Source organism: Monodelphis domestica, chromosome 2 (genome assembly GCF_027887165.1).
Source record: "Monodelphis domestica isolate mMonDom1 chromosome 2, mMonDom1.pri, whole genome shotgun sequence".
In the NCBI taxonomy this organism is placed as follows: Eukaryota; Metazoa; Chordata; class Mammalia; order Didelphimorphia; family Didelphidae; genus Monodelphis; species Monodelphis domestica.
Window position 1 is genome coordinate 234,178,275 of NC_077228.1, and position 22,980 is coordinate 234,201,254.

The window sequence follows — 22,980 nt, forward strand, 5'->3', positions numbered from 1 at the left end:
CAGAAACAGGACAAATAAGACAAGAGGGCAGGAAAGGAAGGAAGATTCACCTGCTCTGATCTCAGCAACCTGAGTGGTACCAGAAAATTAGTATCTGTTTTGCACTGTTTATAAATGGCTCACTTCCATAGCCCCCAAGCTACAGTCTAGTTCTAAGATATTATGGATCATACTTCATCCCTGGTGCAACTGACCTTTCTGCCCAATCCCCTGATTCCCATGTTTTTGCTTTTGATATGAGAAACGTGCTCCTGGGCTGACAAAATCTCTCCTTTCCTCCATGGCATTAGCTTCACCCTCATCTTCATCCCTTAAAATGAGTTTAGTTTATCAGTTATTGGTTCAAAACCAGGAAATTAAGGAAAGAAGAAATGTTGGTCTAACTGCAAGTTTATCTTTCCAGGATTATGACTCCTTGATAGTACATTCATGTGAACAATTTAGATTTTCACGTTTATGTCTCATCACTCCTTCCACTGCTTTAAAGTTTCAGGACAGGAACTCTCCTCTTATCTAAACCAATAAACATTTGGTAAACTTTTTTGGTACTATTACAAAATAATAAACATTTTAGGCTATGGGGGCTAACAAATAAAACCAAGGATGTTAAGTAGATTCTTATACAAAAAGAGGGGGAAAATTTTTATTAGCAAAATTCAAAATATGAAAATAATAGTCTATTAATGGGAATAATGGAATGCTTTTTTGGGGAATAACATTTCACTTAATCATGATTCAAATCTAGTTTTCCTTATGGTCAAATGTTCATCTATTAATGTTGATCTGTATCAAGTTTTCATGTATTTAATCTTTGAAAATGTCTTTTCATACAGGCTTGATATTTAATTGTTTTTCAGTCATGTCTCACTCTTCTTGACCCCATTTGGGATTTTCTTGGCAGAGACACTGAAGTGGTTTGCCATTTCCTTTTCCAGCTCATTTTACAAATGGGGAACTGAGGCAAACAGAGTTAAATGACTTTGCCCAGGATCATACAGTCTAAGATTAGACTTGAACTCAGGAAGAAACTGACTTTTCTGAGTCCAGGCCTGGCCCTCTATTTTCTGTGCCAGTGCTAAATACTAATATCAGTTCATGAACAATATTTTAATTGAACATATTCATTGTTTGGAAGGCATTTTTGGAATATGGAATTCTATTAGGTCCTTCTCTCGAAATTTGCCTTTTAGGTAGATGATCCTTAATTACACAGTTAAATCATGGTTAGATGGTGCACAGAGTAGGTGGCAATGGATTAACCACATATGTGTTGTAAAGGCCACTGGGGCCTCTTCCATCCTTATCAAGGATGTTTCTGTAAAGTTTTTTTTGTTTTTTTTTTACTTTCTTATTTGTCTTATCTTTAAAGCTGCTTCTTTCATCCAAGAAGCTGTTGCATGCCTAGTGGTCACACCATGGCAAAACCATCTCAATAGGCAGTCTAAACCAGGTTGAGGGAAACCAACAGACCTCAAACCTTTTGGTGAGTTAGGGGGATGTCTACCCCAAGCATGTAAAGACTTCCTGGGCAGATGAGAGTAAGTCATTCCAACAGCCATGAAGATGACTGGAGGAAGTGCTATGGAGAACAGAGCTTGGTCAGACATTAAAGATGCCAAGGTCATTTACAGTATTCCGGGCCATCATTAGTCCCAACTTTTGTTTTGCCACCAGACATCAAAGAATCTAGAAGAGAGAATGAGGCTGATGAGTGTGCAATTTTGCCTCAGTTAAATCTTCATCATGTCATTGGTTCCCCTCAAAAATGAAATACAAAACAACAGAGTTAAATGGATTTTGAAATATGGAAGTTTCTTTTTCACTTGCATCAAGTTTTTTTAAACTACTGGAACCTATAGTTTGAGCTCAGAATACATATCTACTGCAAATTTGTGTGGAAATAGAGATTTTGTTCCTTGTTTTAACTTTTGATAGCCAAGGATGTGCATGTTATTTATAATTCAATCAAATTGACTTTACTGCGGAAGTGTCACATCTAAGTGCTGTTTTGCCTGTAATTTTAGGTTGAATTCATTAAGAAACATTATTAAACTGATACACTGTGGTACAATCGAATGTAATGGGCTTCCTCATTAGTGACAACTCATTGATACTGAACAACCTGGAGAAATCCATGAGAAAAAGCACTGTCCACATTCAGAGGGAAAACTATGGGAGTAAAAACACCAAAGAAAAATCAATTGCTTGATTACATGGGTTGAAGGGGATACAACTGAGGATGTAGACTCTGAATGAACATCCTAATGGAAATACCAACAATATGGAAATGAATTCTGGTCAAGGACACATGTAATACCTAGTGGAATTGTGCATGGGCTACAGGAGGGGAGGGGAGGGGAGAGGGGATGGAGGAATAGAAAATTATTTTTGTAACCAGGAAACAATTTTTGAAATTAACAAATTATAAAAAAATAAAAAGAAATTTTAAAAAGAAACATTAATATCATGGCAAAAACTAATTTTCAAAGCCATTCAATGTTCAGTAATAGTGGTTGAAGGCAGTTCTTTGCAGTCAAAAAAGTTTCAGTCATAACCCTAAGCTCAACTAATCTTTATAAAAACTTTTCTTAAAAAAAAAAGCACAACACTTCTTTTCTTGTTTCTACATGATGGGTATGCACTGGTAATAAGAAACAAAATAAAATAAAATATTGAGGGACACAGAGCAATCAAACTACTGTCGAGTTAAAACTGTCACAGTGATTTGTAGTGCATTGAGTAGCAGTGCACAATGATGAGAGTGTCACATAAAGTCTCTGTCACAACTATTCAACTCTGCTGTTGTAGCATGAAAACTATCATAAATAGATATAAACTAATGAGCATAGCTGAGTTCCAATAAAACTTTATTAAAAAATGTAAAAAACATTGTCAGATCATGAGCTATATAAAAATTAATGGTGGGACAGGTAGGTGGACAGAAAGTGGATAAAAAGCCAAGTCTGGAAATAGGAGATCTTAGGTTCAAATGTGGCCACAGTCACTTCCTGGCTCTGTGACCCTGGGTAAGTCACTTAACCCCCATTGTCTAGGCCTTATTGTTCTTCTGTTTTGGAATCAATACTTAGTGTCCATTCTAAGACAGAAGATAAGAGGTTCTGGATTCAGCCTGTAGGCCTAAGTTTGCCAACCTTTGATCTAAATATTGTATTTCCTCTAGAGCCCAGTAATATTATACATACATAAAGCACCCATTAAAAGTTTTTGAATTGAGTTTGTTGAATCCTTGTATGGATTAGTTAATTCTGCAGAAGACAATTTTACTCCACAGCCACTAGCCATTGTTCCTCTGACCCTGGAGAATCTGATCACAAATAATAAAAACAATGAGTAACAGTTATTTTTCTTAACAAAACCAAATTTAGAACCAAAATTAGAAGGGAAGCAAAAAACTGGGGGAAAATCTTCATAACAAAAACCTCTGACAAACGTCTAATTACTCAAATTTATAGCAAAATCAATTGTACAAAAAATCAAGCCATTCTCCAATTGATAAATGGGCAAGGGACAAGAATAGGCAATTTTCAGATAAAGAAATCAAAACTATTAATAAGCACAAAGAAAAAGTGTTCTAAATCCTTTAAAATCAGAGAGATGCAAATCAAAACAACTCTGAGGTATCACCTCACACCTAGCAGATTGGTTCGAATGGCAACAGTGGAAAGTAATGAATGCTGGAAGGGATATGGCAAAGTTGGGACACTAATGCATTGCTAGTGGATTTGTGAATTGATCCAACCATTCTGGAGGGCAATTTGGAATTATGCCCAAAGGGTGCTAAAAGACTGATCCAGCCATAGCACTGCTGGGTTTATACCCCCAAGAGATATTAAGGGAAAAGACCTGTACAAGAATATTCATAGCTGCGCTCTTTGTGGTGGCAAAAAAATTGGAAAATGAAGGGGTGCCCTTCAATTGGGGAATGGCTGAACAAATTGTGGTATATGTTGATGATGGAATATTATTGTGCTCAAAGGAATAATAAACTGGAGGAATTCTATGTGAACTGGAATGACCTCCAGGAATTAATGCAGAGTGAAAGGAGTAGAACCAGGAGAACATTGTACACAGAGATGGATACACTGTGGTACAATTGAATGTAATGAACTTCTCCATTAGTGGCAATTCAATGATCCTGAACAACCCAGAGGGATCTACGAGAAAGAACACTATCCACATTCAGAGGAAAAACTGAGGGAAAAGAAACACCAAAGAAAAACAACTGCTCAATGACATGTGTCAAAGGGGATATGATTGGGGATATAGACTCTAAATGAACATCCTAGTGTAAATACCAACAATGTGGAAATGGGTTCTGATCAAGAACACATGCAATACCCAGTGGAATTGCCTGTCGGCTATGGGAGGGGAGGTAGGGTGGGGAAGGGAGGAATAGAAAATGATTTTTGTAACCAAGGAATAATGTTTGAAATGGACCAAATAAAAAACATTTTTTTAAAATAAACAACTACATTGTGATAGACAAAAAAAAACCCCAACAAAAAAACAGTAAAGCTATGACAAATACAGACTGACTATTAAAAAGAAGAGATATCACCTTGCCAACAAAGATTGATGTAGTCAAAGCTATGGTTTTTTTTTTCCTATAGCAATGTATGTCTGTGAGAATTGGACTACAGAGACAGCTAAACACCACAGAATCAATGCTTTCAAACTGTGCTGGAGATGACTTTTGAGAATCCCTTAAAGAGCAAGAAGATCAAATCAAACAATGCTTAAAGAAATTAATTCAGACTATTTGTTGGAAAGTCAAATCTCAAAACTGAAGCAATATTCATTGGAAGACATCCTAGTGATGGGGGGAAATGAAGGCAAAAGAAGGAGATGGCAGAGAATGAGATGACTAGATTGTATCATGAAAGCAACAAACAGTAGCTTGGATAGACTTTGAGAGATAGTGGAGAATACAATGACTTGGCATGGGGGGCCAAAAAGAGTCAGACTCAGCTGAATGACTAAACAATAAAATAGCTGACAAGAGGGAAAATAATTGTTATGTGAAAAATATACATAAATATTTTTTGTTATAAAAAAAGAAAAACAACTGCTTAATTACATGGGTCAAGGGAGATATGATTGGGGATGTAGACTAAATGATCATCCTAGTGCAAACACCAACAACATGGAAATAGGCTCTGATCAAGGACACATGTAAAACCCAGTGTAATTGCAGGTCAGCTATAAGAATGGTGTGGGGGGAGGAGAGGGAGGGAAAGAAATATGATTCTTGTAACCAAGGAATAATGTTCTAAATTGGCTAAATAAAATTTTCAAAAAATAAAATAAAAACAGGCAAACAAACAAAAAAATCTTTTCTTATTTATCCATGATAGGTATACACTAGTTAAATATAAATAAATAAACAAATAAAATGTTGAGGGATAGCAATACACAAAGCAACCAAACTACTATTGATTTAAAATTGTCATGGTCACATTCAGACCTAGTGAAAAAGAAAGCAGAGTCAATTGACTTCCACTGACTGTAAGGATAATTTAGGGTTGTGGCCTAATCTAAATTTAATTTGGTTGCCAGGGGATATGCCAAATAAAAATACCCAAGTCAGTTTGGAAATATATATTGGTTTAATCAATATATAGGGAAGAAATCAAGGAGAAGAGAGAGGGAGAGGGTATAGGATTTCTCCCACCTGGCCTGTGCCAGGGGGAGTTCAAAATCCTCCACCACAAGGTTTCTAAAGAAAAGTAGAGGCTTCTAAGTGGATAGTGTTTGGAAGGTAAAAGAGAAGAATCAGCCTAAAACACTGAGAGATCTCAAAGAAGACACCTCACCGAACTAGGTTACTAGGCTTCCTCCAATATGGTATCAAGGAAAACTCACCACTAAAAACTGGGCAATAGCAGCCGCCATGGTAAGATGCCGACATGCTCATCCAGCTGCCGCCAGCCACCTCTCTACTGTCTAAGAAGCCGGAGAGAGGAAGTGATGCAAAATATATAGATGGTTTTACATCACTTTCCTGCATCTTACATGTACCAATGCTATCTTAGGCTTGACTTAGGACATCCCAGGGGTCTGTCAGTTGTTTCTGATTTGTTATTTGCTAGCACATGTCTGTCATTGGCCATCCTCTAAAATTCTTAATCCTTAAGTATGGGTGTAGACATTCCTGATTTTGTTAAACTAAGTAGGGTGGAGTAATCTAAAGTTCAAAATTTCCTGATTTTTGTTAGACTAAGTAGGGTGGAGTAATCTAAAGTTCACACAACAGAAAACCAACTCAAGGCATGCTGGTATGTCAGCATACATTGCCATCAACACTTTGAGTTCACATATTAAACCATAACTCAAAATTTAGGAACCTCTTGGGCTTCCCTCCTCATGGCATGGCCAGCACTTTCTCAGCCTTGTTGAATGATGATGAAGCTCAGCACCCATCCTTCTTGAACTTATAAAGAAATTCTAATCCCTATCAGTGGAAATCAATTAACTGTGTATTAGCTCCTTTTGAGCCTGTCAAAAGTAGTGCAAAGGAGTTGGTCTTTTGTAAACCTAATCATAGAAGAGGAGCTGCATAATGAGGTATTAAACTAACAGTAAAAATTCAGCCTCATTAGGTGATCCCTTTATGAGACTGAAATGAGTCTCTTGAGAGAAAATAGAAAGCACTGCCCTAGGATGAAGAATGACAAACCATACTTCCAAGTGACCTTTAAAAGTCAGTTCAGTTAGTGTAGGAGACAGACTCAAAGAAGAACCAACCTCCTAATGTGACAAGTAAAAGATACTTGGAATTGAAGAAAAGTAAGCTATAAGAGACCAGGAGTGGGGGAAGAAGTGTAGATAGAAGCAACTATACAATGGAAGGGACTAGAAATATTGGAGTTAGGCTACTTGGGTCAATCAAAAATTAGGTTTATCAAGACAGAAGCTGTATTGCTGAACCCCACTATCAGATGAGGCCACTGACTCTGAGTAATAATCTAGTATTTTCTTGCTTCCCTTAAATTCTTTCATAGGAGCCTGAATCAGTCTTTTTTTTTTTTGAGCATCAGAAAATCTATTTATTTTTCTTTGCTTTAAGTTTTTCTATGTCTTTATATGCTAGCCAAGGTAGACTTTATTAGGAATACAATTGGAAGGATGCAGCTGAGCAGGGAACATATCTAGAAAACATAGAGGTAGACCTAATACTCAGCTATTTTGCCAGAAGCTATCTGGATGAGGGCTCTTAGCTAGTAAAAAAGATAAAAAGAAATAGATACTTCCTAGGGTGGATAAAGAGTATTTATACTAGGAAACCATCTGGGCAGTGAAAATAAGACATTGTGAAACAATCCCCATCACCACCCCTTACCCCTACCATTACCACTATGACAATCAGGCCAAGCATTTACTTCTTTCACATTTTCTTTTTCTTTCACATTAAATATACTTTCCCAGGAAGAGAAACTAGACCTACAAACCTGTTCATTCAGAACTCAGTTGATTAATTAAGGGATTTAACATTTAGAGAAGAACTTTATCTGTAGCTCAGACACACTTTAGTGCTGGTTGTGGCAAATCTACACTAAGAAAATATATGGAACATGGGAAGCATAGTATTCTAATTCAGACCTTTAGAAACTCAGATTTCTCTCTTTAGCTTTTATAATAGTCCCCAGGGTAAATCTGTGACCTGCCATTGATATTACCCAGACCACCTTACTCACAGGCAGGCTCTTCAAAACCCATTTCTCCCAGGAATTCTTTGAGCGGAAATAGAAAGATACAGTCTTAGAGTTGTAAAGTACTTTAAACTTCAATTGACTTAGCCCTAATATAACTATATAAACATATCTCCAATACCTCTTACAAATAATGTTCCTAGAAGGATGAGACCAAAGGCATAAATGTTTGAAGAGTGACTCTGGGGGGCAGCTAAGTGGCTCATTGAATAGAGAAGCCAGACCTAGAGATGAGAAGTCCTGGGTTCAAATGGGGCCTCAGACACTTCCTAGCTGTGTGACCCTGGACAAGTCACATAACCCCAATTACCTAGCCCTTACAGCATTTCTGCCTTGGAATCAACACTCAATATAAATTCTAAGACAGAAGGTAAAGATTTTTTTTAAGTGACTAGGACAGCCACTTCTCTATAAAACATCTGTTTATTCTATAGCTAGCCAAGGTTAAACGTGATGTCTTTTGATGATGGTGCTAGGCATTCTTCTACCATCGAATTGACACCCCAATCCCCAGGATACTCCCTTTCCCTTGAAGGACTGGAATTCCATGAAGGTTACTTGGGTAACTTCGAGGTCTTCACCTGTCATCTAAATAAATCATTTCAGTCTAGATCTCTGAAATTCATTCAAATCTAGTGAGTATAAGCCTCTAAGAGAAAAGAAACAATTCTCTTATTTTACTTCTTTATCCATTAATACCAACCAGAGCCAGAACATGGAGGACAGACTACTTACAAAGGCACAACACAAGAAAAGTTCCCAGGTAGGGACACTTTTTATAAACACATACATTGGGGCAGCTAGTTGGCACAGTGGATAGAGACCCAGATGAAAGATCTCAGGTTCAAATCTGGTCTCAAACACTTCAAGCAAATCACTTAACCTCAAATGTCTAGCCCTTATTGCTTTTCTGCCCTGAAATGGATATATATGTATTTTAAGATAGAAGGTAAGAGTTTAAGAAATAAAATAAATACATACAATTTTCCTGCCATAAAATCTCAGACTCTATGGTCTACAGATTTTTTGTGGCAAATCACATATGGACCTCAGTTTCTTCATAAAGTAAAAGGGCAAGACTAGATGGTCTCTGATGTCCCTCCATGTCTAGATCTATGTTTTTATGTTTCAGCAAATATTTAGGGGTGGAGGGGCACAGAGATATGATCTTCAAATCTTGTTTAAGGCTCTTAAATGACTTGTCCTTACTAGCTATGGCCCTTAAAATATGGGGAAGGTCATAAAATGATGGGTAGGTGACTAGTTATGGGCAGGGCAATCGATTATATATACATTGAGCACAATCAGAACCTAAAAATGTTTGCCAGAGGAATGATAAAAGGGAAGGATATGCATGTCTGAATATATATAAACATGTATTCTAGTATATGGATTGATAATTTGCTGTACACAGAGACAAGAAGACCTAGAACCAAATCCTGCTTCTGATCTTTATTAGCTGTTTGGCTATCTCTTGGAGTCTGAGTTCTCTTCAATATTATTCAGTGTTCTCAGAGCCTTAAAAATTTTACTGAAGGGGGCAGCTGGGTAGCTCAGTGGATTGAGAGCCAGGCCTAGAGAGGGGAGGTCCTAGGTTCAAATCTGGCCTCATACACTTCCCAGCTATGTGACCCTGGGCAAGTCACTTGACCCCCATTGCCTAACCCTTACCACTCTTCTACCTTGGAGCCAATATTGACTCCAAGACGGAAGGTAAGGGTTTAAAAAAAAAAAAACTTTTGAGAAGAAATTGAGTTCTTTATTGAGAATCTTCTTAGCAAAATGAGCTTACATAACAGGTACCACACAATGAATAGCTTAATCTCTTGAGTATTGTACAATAAATAAGGACAAATCATGGAATTCCAGGACCTGGGTTCAGGCAGAGGGACCTGACAGAGGCTAGGAGAAACCTTTCTCTCTTTATGTAAATTTTTCTTTATGTATCTTTATGTAAATAGACTAAGTCCAATAAATATTGAAGGGATTGACTCAACCACACTCTCACAACAGAGATAAAGCTAAGTATAAGCAATGTGGGATAAGATTTTGTAGGTAAAAGTACAAGTCTCTTTTCCCAAAAACCTTTGCATTTGGGAGAGACTTTCTGGTAGCCATTCTATTTTGCACAATGGGCAGAAGAGAGAGGTAGCATACTTTTTACCATTTCATCCTTGTAATTCAGAACTTCTGAGGGGCTATATTGGCTTCAATCTTTATTGTATTTTATTTTATTTTTTGCTGCTGCTACAGTCTGTTCAAGAAGAGACAGTGGGAAAGCTGAGATGAAATTAGTTACCAGAAGATGGACCAGTCTACAAGTTCATCTTCACTCTGGAGAGCAGCCAATCAAGCCCAAGAGGTGAGAGGCAATCCAGATCAGATGGGATGGTCAGGACAGGCAGCTTCTAAAAACATCATCAGTAAGTGAGAAGGCTGGGAAAACTGATACACTTTTTATCATTACTGTCCCTACTTTCCATATCTCTCTTGCTTTTTCTCTGTTACAATCTAGGCCAAGGAGTGGATCCCTATATGCTGACTGTGATTCCCATAACCCCTTTCCATGACCTGTGGGCAAATGAGAAGGCTCTGGGATGTGGTCAGGTTCCGTGTAGGCATGCTAAAACCTCTTCCCTCACATCTTCAGTATGTTAGATAAATAAAGCAGCCACAAAAAAAGTTATTTACTTGTGATACCAACATTGGGGTGAATTTCATTCATGAAATCAGGAAATTTCCCAGGTACAGAGTGGGACTACATTTTGTCATGTGTTTTAAAAAATTACAAGCATTTTAGATCAGACCCTAAACCAAGAATTCAGAACAAGGTCAGTAAGGTTTTTTTTTTCTCCCCACAACCAGATATTTGAAATTACATGACTTGGCAAAGTAGAAGGCTAACTCATGTACACTAAAGAGTTTCACCCACACATATGTCAGAGAGAAATTGATAGGACCACTGAGCTGCTGGCTTAGATATGATGTTACATGATGGAAAAATTATATATTATATACCCTCATTAGTTAGTTAATAAAATGATGTTACTTAATGAAAAGACACAAATATAAGCTGTTTCTACAGCAAGCAAGTGCCCCAAAGGCAACAATATACTGCTTTCTTATGGTAGTTTTTTGTTGTAACCAAAATAAACTACCCTTTCCCCCAAGTTCCCCCTTTTCAGCTTACCAACTCCCACATTTGTTTCTTTGCTTATAGTATTCCCCATGTCCAAGACATCCTCTCTTCCCCATATCTATATATTAAGATAGTCTTCGGGGGAAGCTGGGTAGCTCAGTGGATTGAGAGCCAGGCCTAGAGATGGGAGGTCCTAGGTTCAAATCTGGCCTCAGACCCTTCCCCAGCTGTGTGACCCTGGGCAAGTCACTTGACCCCCATTGCCTAACCCTTACCACTCTTCTGCCTTGGAGCCAATACACAGTATTGACTCCAAGATGGAAGGTACGGGTTTAAAAAATATTTATAGCAACTCTTTTTGTATTAGGAAAGAATTGGAAATTGAGGGGTTGTTATAATTAAAAGATGTTCTGGAACCTCACAGTATTGACTCCAAGAAGGAAGGTAAGGGTTTAAAAAAAAAAAAAGATAGTCTTCCTCCCTTCAAGGCTCAAATCAGGTACCATTACCTCCATGAAATCTTCACTGATGTTTTGCATGATAATACAGATATTACCCAGATTGAATTGCTTGTCAGCTCCAGGAAGGGGGAGGAAAGAAAGGAAGGAGACAATTTGGATCATATAACTTCAGAAAATTTATGTGGAAATTTGTTATTAAAATAAAAAAATAATAAAACAAAATATTCACTGATCTCTTGAACTAAAATTTCTCTCCTGTTTCATATTTCTCATACTCATATCTAAGTTTCTCTTTTAAAAATAATTTATCATATTTAACCTCAAATAATTGTTTTTCTCTTAAATTTTATCTTATTTTTTCTTAATTTTTTTTAAAATTTTTTTTCTTAAATCTTTTTTCTCTTAAATTTTATCTTATTCAGCTATTTGCATCCCCAGTGCTTAGCATAGTGTCTGGAACTTTTGTTGTTATCGTTCAATCATTTTCGGTTGTGTCAAACTCTTCTTCATCCCATTTGGAGATTTCACAGCAAAGATACTGGAGTGATTTGCCATTTCCATCTCCACCTGATTTTACAGATGAGGATGCCGAGGCAAACAGGATTAAGTGATTTGCCCTGGACATACAGCTAGTAAGTGTCTGAGATCAGATTTGAACTCAGGAAAATGAGTCTTCCTAACTCCAGACCCAGCACACTATATCCACTGTAACACCTAGCTGCCCCTGCCTAGCATTTAGTAGGAGTTTAATAATTGTTTATTGACTAACTAACCTTTAAGATTGTTCTTGGTTCTGCTTTCTCCACTCTGCATTGCTTCATTTAAGCCTCCATGTTTCTCTAAATTCCTCATATTTCTTCTTCCGGTGCAAATAATATCCCACTGGATTCATATACCACAATCTGTTCAGCCATTTGCTAATTGATGGTCACCCATTTTGTTTCCACTTTTTTGTCACAAAGGATGAGATTATTTTTCTGTCTAGGCTTTGCCCCTAGGCTCCCTCTGCCTCTTTATTTGAAAGGGGTGGAGGCTATTCATCGCAGAGTACCTTACTGATCTTTTACCATTTAAGAAGGGCTCTCAGAGAATTCGCTTCATTATTTCCCACTGGGCTGCCTTCTTGGAAATCATGATCTCAAAAAACTCATCATTCTGCAAAATGAATCAGCTCTGAAACTCTCACCTCTTCAAATCATTTTTTTCCTCTGCTGTAAGACTTCATCATACAATGTTGAATTTATTCCAGCAATGTGTAGCCTTCCTCCTTCCTCCTTCCTTGTCTCCCCTCTTCTCACCCCCACCATTTTCCTGCTTCTTTTTTATGTGCCTTCCTCCGTTAAAATGTGATCTCCTCAAGGGAAAGGATTGTCTTATGCCTTTCCTTTGTTTCTTCTGCACATAACACAGTGTCTGGTACATAGCAGGCATTTAATAAATGCTTACTGACTCTGAATGGCTCTATTAATCAACTCTGCAGCAATAATTTATTAGGCATCTACTATTTGCCTAGGGCAGCTATGTGGTGCTGTGGATAGAGTGCTGGACCTAGGGTCAGAAAGATTTAGCTTCCTAAATTCAAATCTTGCCTCAGACACTTACTGGGCAAATCTTTTCACCCTCTTTGCCTCAGTTTGTTTATCTGTAAAATGAACTGGAAAAGGAAATAGAAAACAAGTCTGGTATCTGCCAAGAAAACTCCCCAAACTCCAAAACCCCCCAAAACTCTCACAGAGAGTTGGACAGGTCTGAAAACTACTGAACAACATGAGCCAGATACTCTGCTTGGTGTTGGAAATACAAAGGAAAAAAATGAGTTTGCACTTCATTGGGGGACAACAACATATAGAAAAGTGAATATAACACCCTCTTTAACCAAGGAATTGCAATGCATCTGGGTTGGATGCCTGTGGAATAGAACAGATATCCTCAGTGTGTTCTGGGAAGCTGAAACTCCAGAGATGCATGAAGCATGCAAGTGTGTTGAGGGTAAGGGGATGCTACATAAACACATTCAGAATGTACACAAAATGATTAGAAGAGAACTTGTGGAAAGGGTCTCTTAAAGGAATCAGAAAAGGATTCATGTAGAATGTGATGTTTGAAGGAATCAATGATTTCTAAGAAATGAGAATGAATACATGCCTAGCATAGAGAATAGTCAGGGAAAACACAGATATAGAAGTTAGAGTCCTGTGTGAGGAACAGCAAAATGGTCAATTGAGATGGAATTCAGTATAGGTGGAGGGAAAGAATGTATAATATAGCTAGAGAGCTACATTGGAGCTAAGCTATATTGTGAAGGACTTTAAATGTCAAACAGGGGAGGTTATATATCAGAGGGAATAGGAAACCACTGGAGTTTTTTTAGTAGGGTTCAAACTATGGGGTTTTTTGTTTGTTTGTTTGTTTTACCTTTAAATTTTAAGATATTTTTTTCCAATTACATGTAAAAATAATTTTTTTGTCTTTTTTTTTAAATTTTATAGTATTTTATTTGATCATTTCCATGCATTATTCATTAAAGACAAAGATCATTTTCTTTTCCTCCCTCCCACCCCCCATAGCTGACGCGAGAGTCCACTGGGTATCACATGTGTTCTTGATTCGAACTCACTGCCATGTTGTTAATATTTGCATTAGAGTGTTCGTTTAGAGTCTCTCCTCTGTCATGTCCCCTCAGCCACTGTGGTCAGGCAGTTGCTTTTCCTCAGTGTTTCTACTCCCTCAGTTTGTCCTCTGCTTATGGATAGTGTTTTTTCTCCTAGATCCCTGCAGATTGTTCAGGGACATTAGACTGCCACTAATGGAGAAGTCCATTACATTCGATTATACCACAGTGTGTTTGTCTCTGTGTACAATGTTCTCTAGTACAATGTCAAGGTGCTGAGAAGAAGGTGTATTCCTTTTTATCCCTATTTATTTTTCTCCATATGTCTACTAATTCTAATTTTTCTAAGATTTCATTCACTTCTTTTACCTCTTTCTTATTTATTTTTTGATTTGATTTATCTAAATTTGATAATGGTTGGTTCAAGTCTCCCACTAATATGATTTGACTGTCTATTTCTTCCTTCAATTCTCCTAGTTTCTCCATTATAAATTTGGGTGCTATATTATTTGGTGCATATATGTTGATTAGTGATATTTCCTCATTATCTAAAGTCCCTTTTAACAAAATATACCTTCCCTATCCCTTTTGATCAGGTCTATTTTTGCTTTGGCTTTATCAGATATCATGATTGCCACTTCTGCCTTCTTTCTGTCAGTTGAGGCCCAGAAGATCTTACTCCATCCTTTAATTCTGACCTTGTGGGTGTCTACCCGCCTCATGTGTGTTTCTTGGAGACAACATATGGTAGGGTTTTGGATTCTAATCCATTCTTCTATTCGTCTACGTTTTATGGGTGAGTTCATCCCATTCACGTTCAATGTTATGACTGTCACTTGTGGACTCCCTGGCATTTTGATATCCTTCCTTAATTCTAACCTTTCTTCTTCAGCTCTACCTTTTAGTCCAGTGATTTACTTTAAATCAGTCCCCCTTGTATTTACCTTTCTACCCCCCTCCCTTTTTATTCCCTCCCTTATTTTCCCCTGTAGTCTTTTTAAAATTTCCCCCCCACCCTCTCCCTCCCTTGTACTGCTTCCCTCCCCACCAGTCTGTTTTTTACCCTTCTACTCCCCTATAGGGCGCAAATCTATTCTCTTCCCCAATGGATTGGATTGTTCTCCCTCTTTGGGTCAGTTTCAAAGTACGTAAGAGTTGAGTATTTCCTATCTCCAACCTCTTGACCCTTCCAGGGTATCAATGTTCTCCCTCCTCCCGCCATGAGCTTCTTTGTGACATATAAATTTACCCCCATTTGTTTCTTTTACCATTTCTTTTAGTCATAACCTCTTTTCTTTTTTAGCTTTAGTCATGTATATATATATATATATACATATGTATATGTATTTATGCATGCATATATCTATATACCTATTTATGTCTTGTCCTTTCATCCTATACAGTTTGTCACTGTTCCCTCTGAGTGTAGTTCTTCTAGCTGCTTAGGTGATAGCAACAGTTTTTAAGAGTTGCCAATGACCTCTTTTCTTATAGGGATACATATCATTTTAACTTATTGAGTCTCTTTAAAAAAAACCTTTTTTGTTGTTGTTGTTGTTTTTCCCCCCTTTTTTAATTACCTTTTGATAATTCTCTTGAGTTCTGTGGTTGGACTTCAAATTTTCTGTTCAGGTCTGGTCTTTTATTTATGAATGCTTGGAACTCTTCTGTTGTGTTAAATGACCATACTTTCCCCTGTAAGAATATAGTCAGTTTTGATGGGTATTTTATTCTTGGCTGTAGGCCTAGTTCCCTTGCTTTCCGGAATATCATATTCCATGCCTTTCGGTCCTTCAGTGTGGATGCAGACAGATCCTGTGTTATCCTCACCATGTTTCCATGGTATCTGAATGGTTTCTTCTTGACAGCTTGTAATACCTGTTCTTTCATCTGATTGTTTTTGAATTTGGCTATAACATTTCTTGGTGTTGTCAGTTGGGGATTAAATACAGGGGGTGATCTGTGGATTCTTTCAATCTCCACTTTCCCCTCTTGTTCTAGGATTTCGGGACAGTTTTCCTGGATAATTTCCTCTAGTATTATGTCCAGGCTTTTTCTTTTGTCGTGGTCTTCTGGTAGTCCGATTATTCTTAAATTGTCTCTTCTTGAACGATTTTCTAAATTGTCTGTTTTGTGAATGAGATGCTTCACATTTTCCTCAATTTTTTCATTCTTTTTGTTTTGTTTTATAGTGTCCTGCTGCCTTGTGAGGTCACTTGATTCTAGTTGTTTTACTCTGGTTCTTAAAGATTGGATTTCATCTTTGGCTTTTTGGTCGTCTTTTTCCTTCTGGTCTGAGTTTCTTTGAAGATCGTCTTTCATCCTCTTTATCTCGTCTTTCATCTCCTTTGCCTCATCTTTCATCTCCTTTGCCTCATTTTCCAGCTGGATGATTTTGGCTTTCAGGACACTATTTTCTTGTTTTAGTTCAAGTGCCTCTGTTTCCAGATGACTTATCTTAATTTTTAAGTTCTTTTCCCAATTGTCTTCTGCCTCTCTTAGTTGTGTTTTGAGTTCTTCTGCAGCCTGTATCCAATTCGCTGGGATTTCTGGTTTATCGTTTGCTGATCTCTCCCCCTCTGTTCCATTTGGTGAGTAGTAGCTGTCTATTGTAGTTTCTTTCTTCTGTTTCTGTTGTTTGTTCAAATTCACCCCTTCTTTCCTCCCCGTATTTGTCTGTGCTCTTGTTCCTCTCATTTTTTTGTTTTTTGGGGGCTTCTGTCAGTCTCCCCTCTTGGAGCTTTAACAGAGGATCTCTTGGTGTAATCTCTGTAAAAATAATTTTAACCTTCATGATTTTGCAAATGCAAGTTTCAAATTTTCTCTCACCCTTCCCTCCTTCTCTCCCTCATTGAGAAGGAAAGCAATTTGATAAAGATTATTCATATGCAGTCATGCAAAATGTATTTTCACATTGGTCATGTTATGAAAGAAAACCAACCAAAAAGACAGGAAAAAAAGAAATTTAAAAACAGTATGATTGGTTCTGCATTCATATTCCATCAGTTCTCTCTCTGGAGGTAGAGAGCATTTTCCATCATAACTCCTTCAGAATTGTTTTGGGGTTTTGTATTGTTGAGAAGATCTAAGTCATTCACAATTGATTCTTGTATAATATTACTATTACTGTGTACATTGTTCTCCTAGTTCTATTGACTTTACTATACATCAGTTCATATAAGTCTTTCCAGGTTTTTCTAAAAGTGTCCTGCTCTCTATCATTGTGGTGACAAAGAATGGAAAATTGAGAGGATGTCCATCAATAGGGGAATGTGTTAAGCAAGTTGTGGCGTATGATTGTGATAATTCTATCTACCACATTGTAAGAAATGATGAGCAGGTTAATTTTTTAAAAAAACATGGAAAGACCTATATGACGTCATGAAGAGTGAAATGAGCACAAGAACATTATATTCAGCAACAGAAATATTATTTGAAGAATAACTTGCATATGTCCACATTCAGAGAAAGAACATTAAAAAATAAGCAAAACGTATCTTTTTGTCAAACAGTGCCTTCTCTAATGGGGGAGAGAAGAAAAGGAAGGAATCACACAGGAATTTTAAATCAATCATTTATTTATTTATTTTTAAAGTATCCTGTTCATCATTTCTTATAGCATAATAATATTCCATCACAATGATATATTACAATTTGTTCCACCATTTGACAATTGATGGGCATCCCCTCAATTTCCTGTTCTTTGCCAGCAGTAAAAAAGCTGCTATAAATATTTTTGTACATATAGGTCCTTTTCCTTTTAAAAAAAATCTCTTTGGAATATAGATATATAAGTGATCTTGCTGGGTCAAAGGGAAACTAAGGTAAACATTTTTATAGCCCTTCAGGCATAGTTCCAAGTTACTCCCCAGAAGGGTTGGATCAGTCTTACTGGGCTTTAAGGAAAATCACTTTAACAGTTACATGGAGGATGGACTGTAGAGGGGAGAAACTTAAGGTAAAGAGACAATGAGAAGGCTAATGATGCCAAGGAGAGGTGTGGAGGGTCTGAACATGAGGTGTGCTGAAACCAGTTTGTACTGCTCTGGAGAGCTAATTGTTAAAATTTCAACGTGATCATTCACAGCTCAGAAATTGGCAAATGCTACAAACCACAGCTTGATTTATTGTTTTATTGATTATCTAGACTTATAATGTTAAAAATGAAGAATAAACTTAAAAGTTTGTCTTGTAGTTTAGGATTTTGTTTTTTGGAGAGCAGGTTGTTAATCATGTACTGGCACATCACTTGCCTGAACTAGTGTCAGGGTAAAAGTAGGAATAAGGGATAGGATAGATCATGGAGGTAGAAAAGTTAAGATTTTGCAAATGTGTAAGGTGAAGGATAGATAATAGGATGCCAAGGAAAACCTGGAAGTTTTGAACTTGGAAGACTAGAAAATTCAGTATTGGGACCACCAGGTGGTAGAACATGAATTGTTTTGTGATGTCTCTTGCAAAATTCCCAACTATTTTACAGACCAGTTGGACCAGTTTACAACTCTGTCAACACTGTATTACTCCTTTCAGATTTAAACACACATGTCAGAGGCCATAGAATTAATTTACTATTAGGTGTTAGTGACTACTTAAAATATTTTTTAAAATGCCAAGGGTATTTTTGCAGTTTAAAGAAGAATAAAGGATAGGGGGAAGCATTTAACACAAAGAAATGAATGGCAAATGGTAGAACTTCAAGCAAATGCCAAAAACACAGGTATTCCCTCTGTGTGTATATGTGCATGTGTATAATCAAATAATACCATGAAGAATGTATGCACAAATATGTTTAGACACTTAATCCCTAATGTTCTGGCCATCTCTTGCTATCTACAACTTGATTCTCCTGGATAACTACTAGAAAAATCTCAGATAGTCTTTTACTTCATTCCCCACTCTCTTTCCTTGCTCCTTAAGGGGTATCCTTTCATCACCCTCTCCAATCTCCAATCTGGAACCATGAGCCAAAGTCAAATCTACTCTGCCATTTTTCCCTAGATTGTATATGTCAGTCCATTTCATTACAGCTCCACTCATCATGTGCATAACTTTCTGGAATACAGTGCCCCTCTCAAGGTCCTACTCCCCTTCCTATGTTATGTCTTCTATTAAAATGTAAACTTTGAAAACAGAGGCTGTTTTGATTTTTGCATTTGTTTCTCAAGTGCTTAGCATCAACCATGGCACAAAGTAAGTACAGGTATACGCATCAAGACTTTCCACATTGGGGTTTCACTATATCATGGTTTGCATAAGAAGTTAAATAGAGGGGGCAGCTGGGTAGCTCAGTGGATTGAGAACCAGGCCTAGAGACAGGAGGTCCTAGATTCAAATCCGGCCTCAGCCACTTCCTAGCTGTGTGACCCTGGGCAAGTCACTTGACCCCCATTGCCTAGCCCTTACCACTCTTCTGCCTTGGAGCCAATACACAGTCTTGGGGAAGGTAAGGGTTTAAAAAAAAAAAAGAAGTTAAATAGAAATTTGGTGGGGGGGAGTTTTGCAGAAGCTGTTCCTGAAGGCCAGCAGATGACACAGAAAGTTTAATAACTCAGAAATGCATAAATAGATGTATAGTATTGTATCATACCAACATATTTTATCTTTTAAAGCCATAAATACAAAAAATTTCTTTCTTTAAGTTAAAATAAGGAAGAAGTTAAAGTTTGCAAAAATAGCTTGAAAGCAGCATGATACCAGCAGATGACCCACAAAGGCTAGAAATGTAGCAGTATCTTAACATTGATCTTCATATAGTCTTTGACCAAACACTTAGCCCAAATTTTACAATAACTACAATAATTAAATACATAAATAAATAAAATACAAATAATTACAATAATAATAAACACCCCATAAAAGAAAAAGAAAAAAATCAGACTTCTCATGTATGAAGGGAAGTCCAAAAATTTTACTTGAATTTTCGAGATTGTAGGGGCACCAGGTCTGTAGTTAACAATGCTTTCTTTTTCAGTCATCCATTTCCCCCCATCCTTTCATTAATGAATTAATGAATGAAGACTTTAAAATAGCCATTTCCTGGGCCCATCCTGATTTCTGAAACCTCCAGTCTGACTAGAAGCAGCTACTTGGAGCCACAGAAACTGGGAAGTTCCTCCTTTCCTTCACTTCAAAGATGTATAACTGAGATCCCTCAAATTCCGCTCTACTCTACCCCTCCCCCAGCTCTGCTTTTAAGGGAACACTGCAGATTTAAGCCATGAATTAAATTTTTAATGAAGCTGCATAACAGTAGTGCCCAAATGTGATGCAATATTGATAAACTCAGAATGTCCAGCCGGCAGGAGATCACCCCAGAAAGCTTTTTAGAATGTTATGCAATATGTAGCTAAATTAATTATTTGCAACACAGGGATCTGTCTCCCTATGGCATTGCTGAGGCCCCAGAGTGTAAAAAAGACTCCTTTCATTATTCCCAGCGATAAATGTCAGTTGATGGAAGGTGTATAAGTATATAGGGGAGGCAATGACTTCTGGGACTCAGAGACACTGTGTGTAAGAAAGGAGAATCTATGAATGGGAGGGGTAGGGGGAGAACAGAGACAGAGAAAGACTGAGACAGAGAGAAGAGAAAGAAGAAAAAGGAGAGAGATGATAAGGGGGAGAAAGATAGTGAGAGAAGACGAGAGAGAGTGAGAGAAAGAGAAAGAAAGAGAAGAGTGAGAGGAAGAGGAAGAGAAGAGTGAAAGAGGAAGAGAAGAGAAGAGAAGAGAAGAGAAGAGAAGAGAAGAGAAGAGAAGAGAAGAGAAGAGAAGAGAAGAGAAGAGAAGAGAAGAGAAGAGAAGAGAAGAGAAGAGAAGAGAAGAAGAGAAGAAACAAGAACTGGAGAGAAAGGACAGATGAGAAAGGGGAGAGAAAGAAGAGAAATGAGAGAAAGAGAGATGAGAAAAGGGAGAGACAAAGACAGAGATTGAGATAGAGAAGAGAAAGGAGAGCTGAGAAGGGGGACAGAAACAAAGGAAGGGAGAGAGAGAGAGAGAGAGAGAGAGAGAGAGAGAGAGAGAGAGAGAGAGAGAGACTGAGAGACAGAGAGAGAGAGACAGAGAGAGAGAGACAGAGAGAGAGAGACAGAGAGAGAGAGACAGAGACAGAGAGAGAGAGACAGAGAGAGAGAGACAGAGAGAGAGAGAGAGAGAGAGAGAGAGAGAGAGAGAGAGAGAGAGAGAGAGAGAGAGAGAGAGAGAGAGGGAGAGAGGGAGAGGGAGAGAGAGAGAGACTGAGAAGGAGGGAGGGAGGGAAGGAGACAGGGAGATAGGAGGGAAAAGAGGGGGAGAGAGAGTGACAGACAAACAGGCAGACAGAGAGGCAGAGACAGAGGGAGAAAGAGAGAGATTGAAAGACTGCAGCAAAATGCTGCAAATTCCCAAGCATTGCTCCCGTGAGAGACATAGTCTCATGTCCTCCTACCTCCTGCCTCCTGCCTCCTGCTCAGTTTTCAATGAGGCAGCAAGCAGTGTATTGGAAACCCTCATCAGCAACTGTCACTCCCCCATTTTGTGGCTTTGCCTTGCCTTTCAGACTCTACGTCAGAAAGAGGATTTACGAGAAAGGAGAGACTTCCTCGATTCACCTCCCCCAGCTCATTAGTTAGTCCATTGTTGCAAGTTTGGCCTTTCTGCCCTTGATCACTGATGGTAACTTGCAATCTGTTATTTGTCTTCCCTTCCTAGATGGCTTTGAAAGTGGTTTCCATTTCTATATCCTAATCTCCTTCATCAGGCTAGATGCTCCCTCATGGTAGGAAATGTATCTTCCCTTGCCTCTGTATCCACCCACAGTGCCTAGCACGTTTGGCTTAGGAGGCATTGATCAATACGCTAACTGATTGACTCACCTCCTGGAGCTCTGCAAAGGCAGAGGGAAGGGCGGAGGACCCACTGATTGGAAGGTTGGTGCCCTTTTCTAATTCAAGAACACTTCCTAATTGTTCTTTAAGCTCCAGGTGGAGCTGGGCTGGCCAAGCTTTTTTCTGGATTCCATTAACTTAAATGACCCATCCACCCATAGGATGAGGTTCCTTCCTCTCTTCTGTATACTAACTGGAGCTGGCATCAGTGGCCTTTCCCCTCCAAGGGTGATTGTGAGGCTCACATGAGATCATGTTTAGAAAAAGCTTTCTAAATTTTAAATGTCAATGATAATTATGATGGTGTGGCTATTTTTTGCAGACAGGACCCTCACTACTAATAAGATCTTGCATTTTTTCTTTCTCTGACCAAGACCAAACCATGAGAGGTCATGGGCCTTGACTTTTAGTGATGGGGATAGATTATCCTAAGCCATGCCCACCCTCTCCCATGGTGCCCTTTGTGGTCTAAGGTAAGAAGCTATTTAATTTCACCTCTGAACTTTAGTTTCTTCATCCATAAAATGAGGATGATCAAAGCTCTTCTATCTTCCCCACCTCCACTGGTGGGAGGTTCAAATAAGGTAATGAATGTGAAGATACTTTATCAACTGTCAAGTGCTATATAAATGTAAGCTATTAGAAGAAGGCCCTGGAAGGCAGCCGGTAGCCTTGGAACAAAGCAAAGCTAACCACCCATATTTTAAATAAAGGCAGCCAGAAAAAGATGAGAGAATAGCCTTAGGAATTTGCTTTGGCAATCTAGAGTGGTAAGAAACAAGGAAAAAGGGAAGGGAGAGGAAGTCCAAACTTCAAAAGGCCTAAAAAATGAGAGATGTTAAGGAATGTGTCCAAGGTGCAATCATTCCTGGTTCAGATGACTCCTTGGGGAGCCTGAAAGGTAAAATCCAGATGATTCTCTCTGTTTTTTAGGCTCCTTTATCAGTTAGTGCCTCCCACTTCCAATCCAAGCTTACCTTACTTCCCAGTGTTCCCCAGGATTCATCTTCTCCTACAGACAGGCTGATTTCTTCAATGCCCACATTCTAATCTCCCATGCTTTGCTGCTTTGAGACAATTAGGTACACAGTGAACAGAGCACTGGGCCTGGAGTCAGGACGACTGAATTCAAATCCAGCCTCAGACAATTCCTAGCTTTGTAACCCTGGGTAAGT

General features: G+C 38.2%; 2 pseudogenes; one reads left to right on the forward strand and one right to left on the reverse strand.

The window, feature by feature from the left end:
* Nucleotides 1-22,980, forward strand: part of LOC130456921 (histone acetyltransferase KAT8-like) — a 126,423-nt pseudogene that overhangs the window by 69,149 nt on the left and 34,294 nt on the right.
* LOC130457822 (U6atac minor spliceosomal RNA) lies at nucleotides 1,213-1,309 on the reverse strand (annotated as a pseudogene).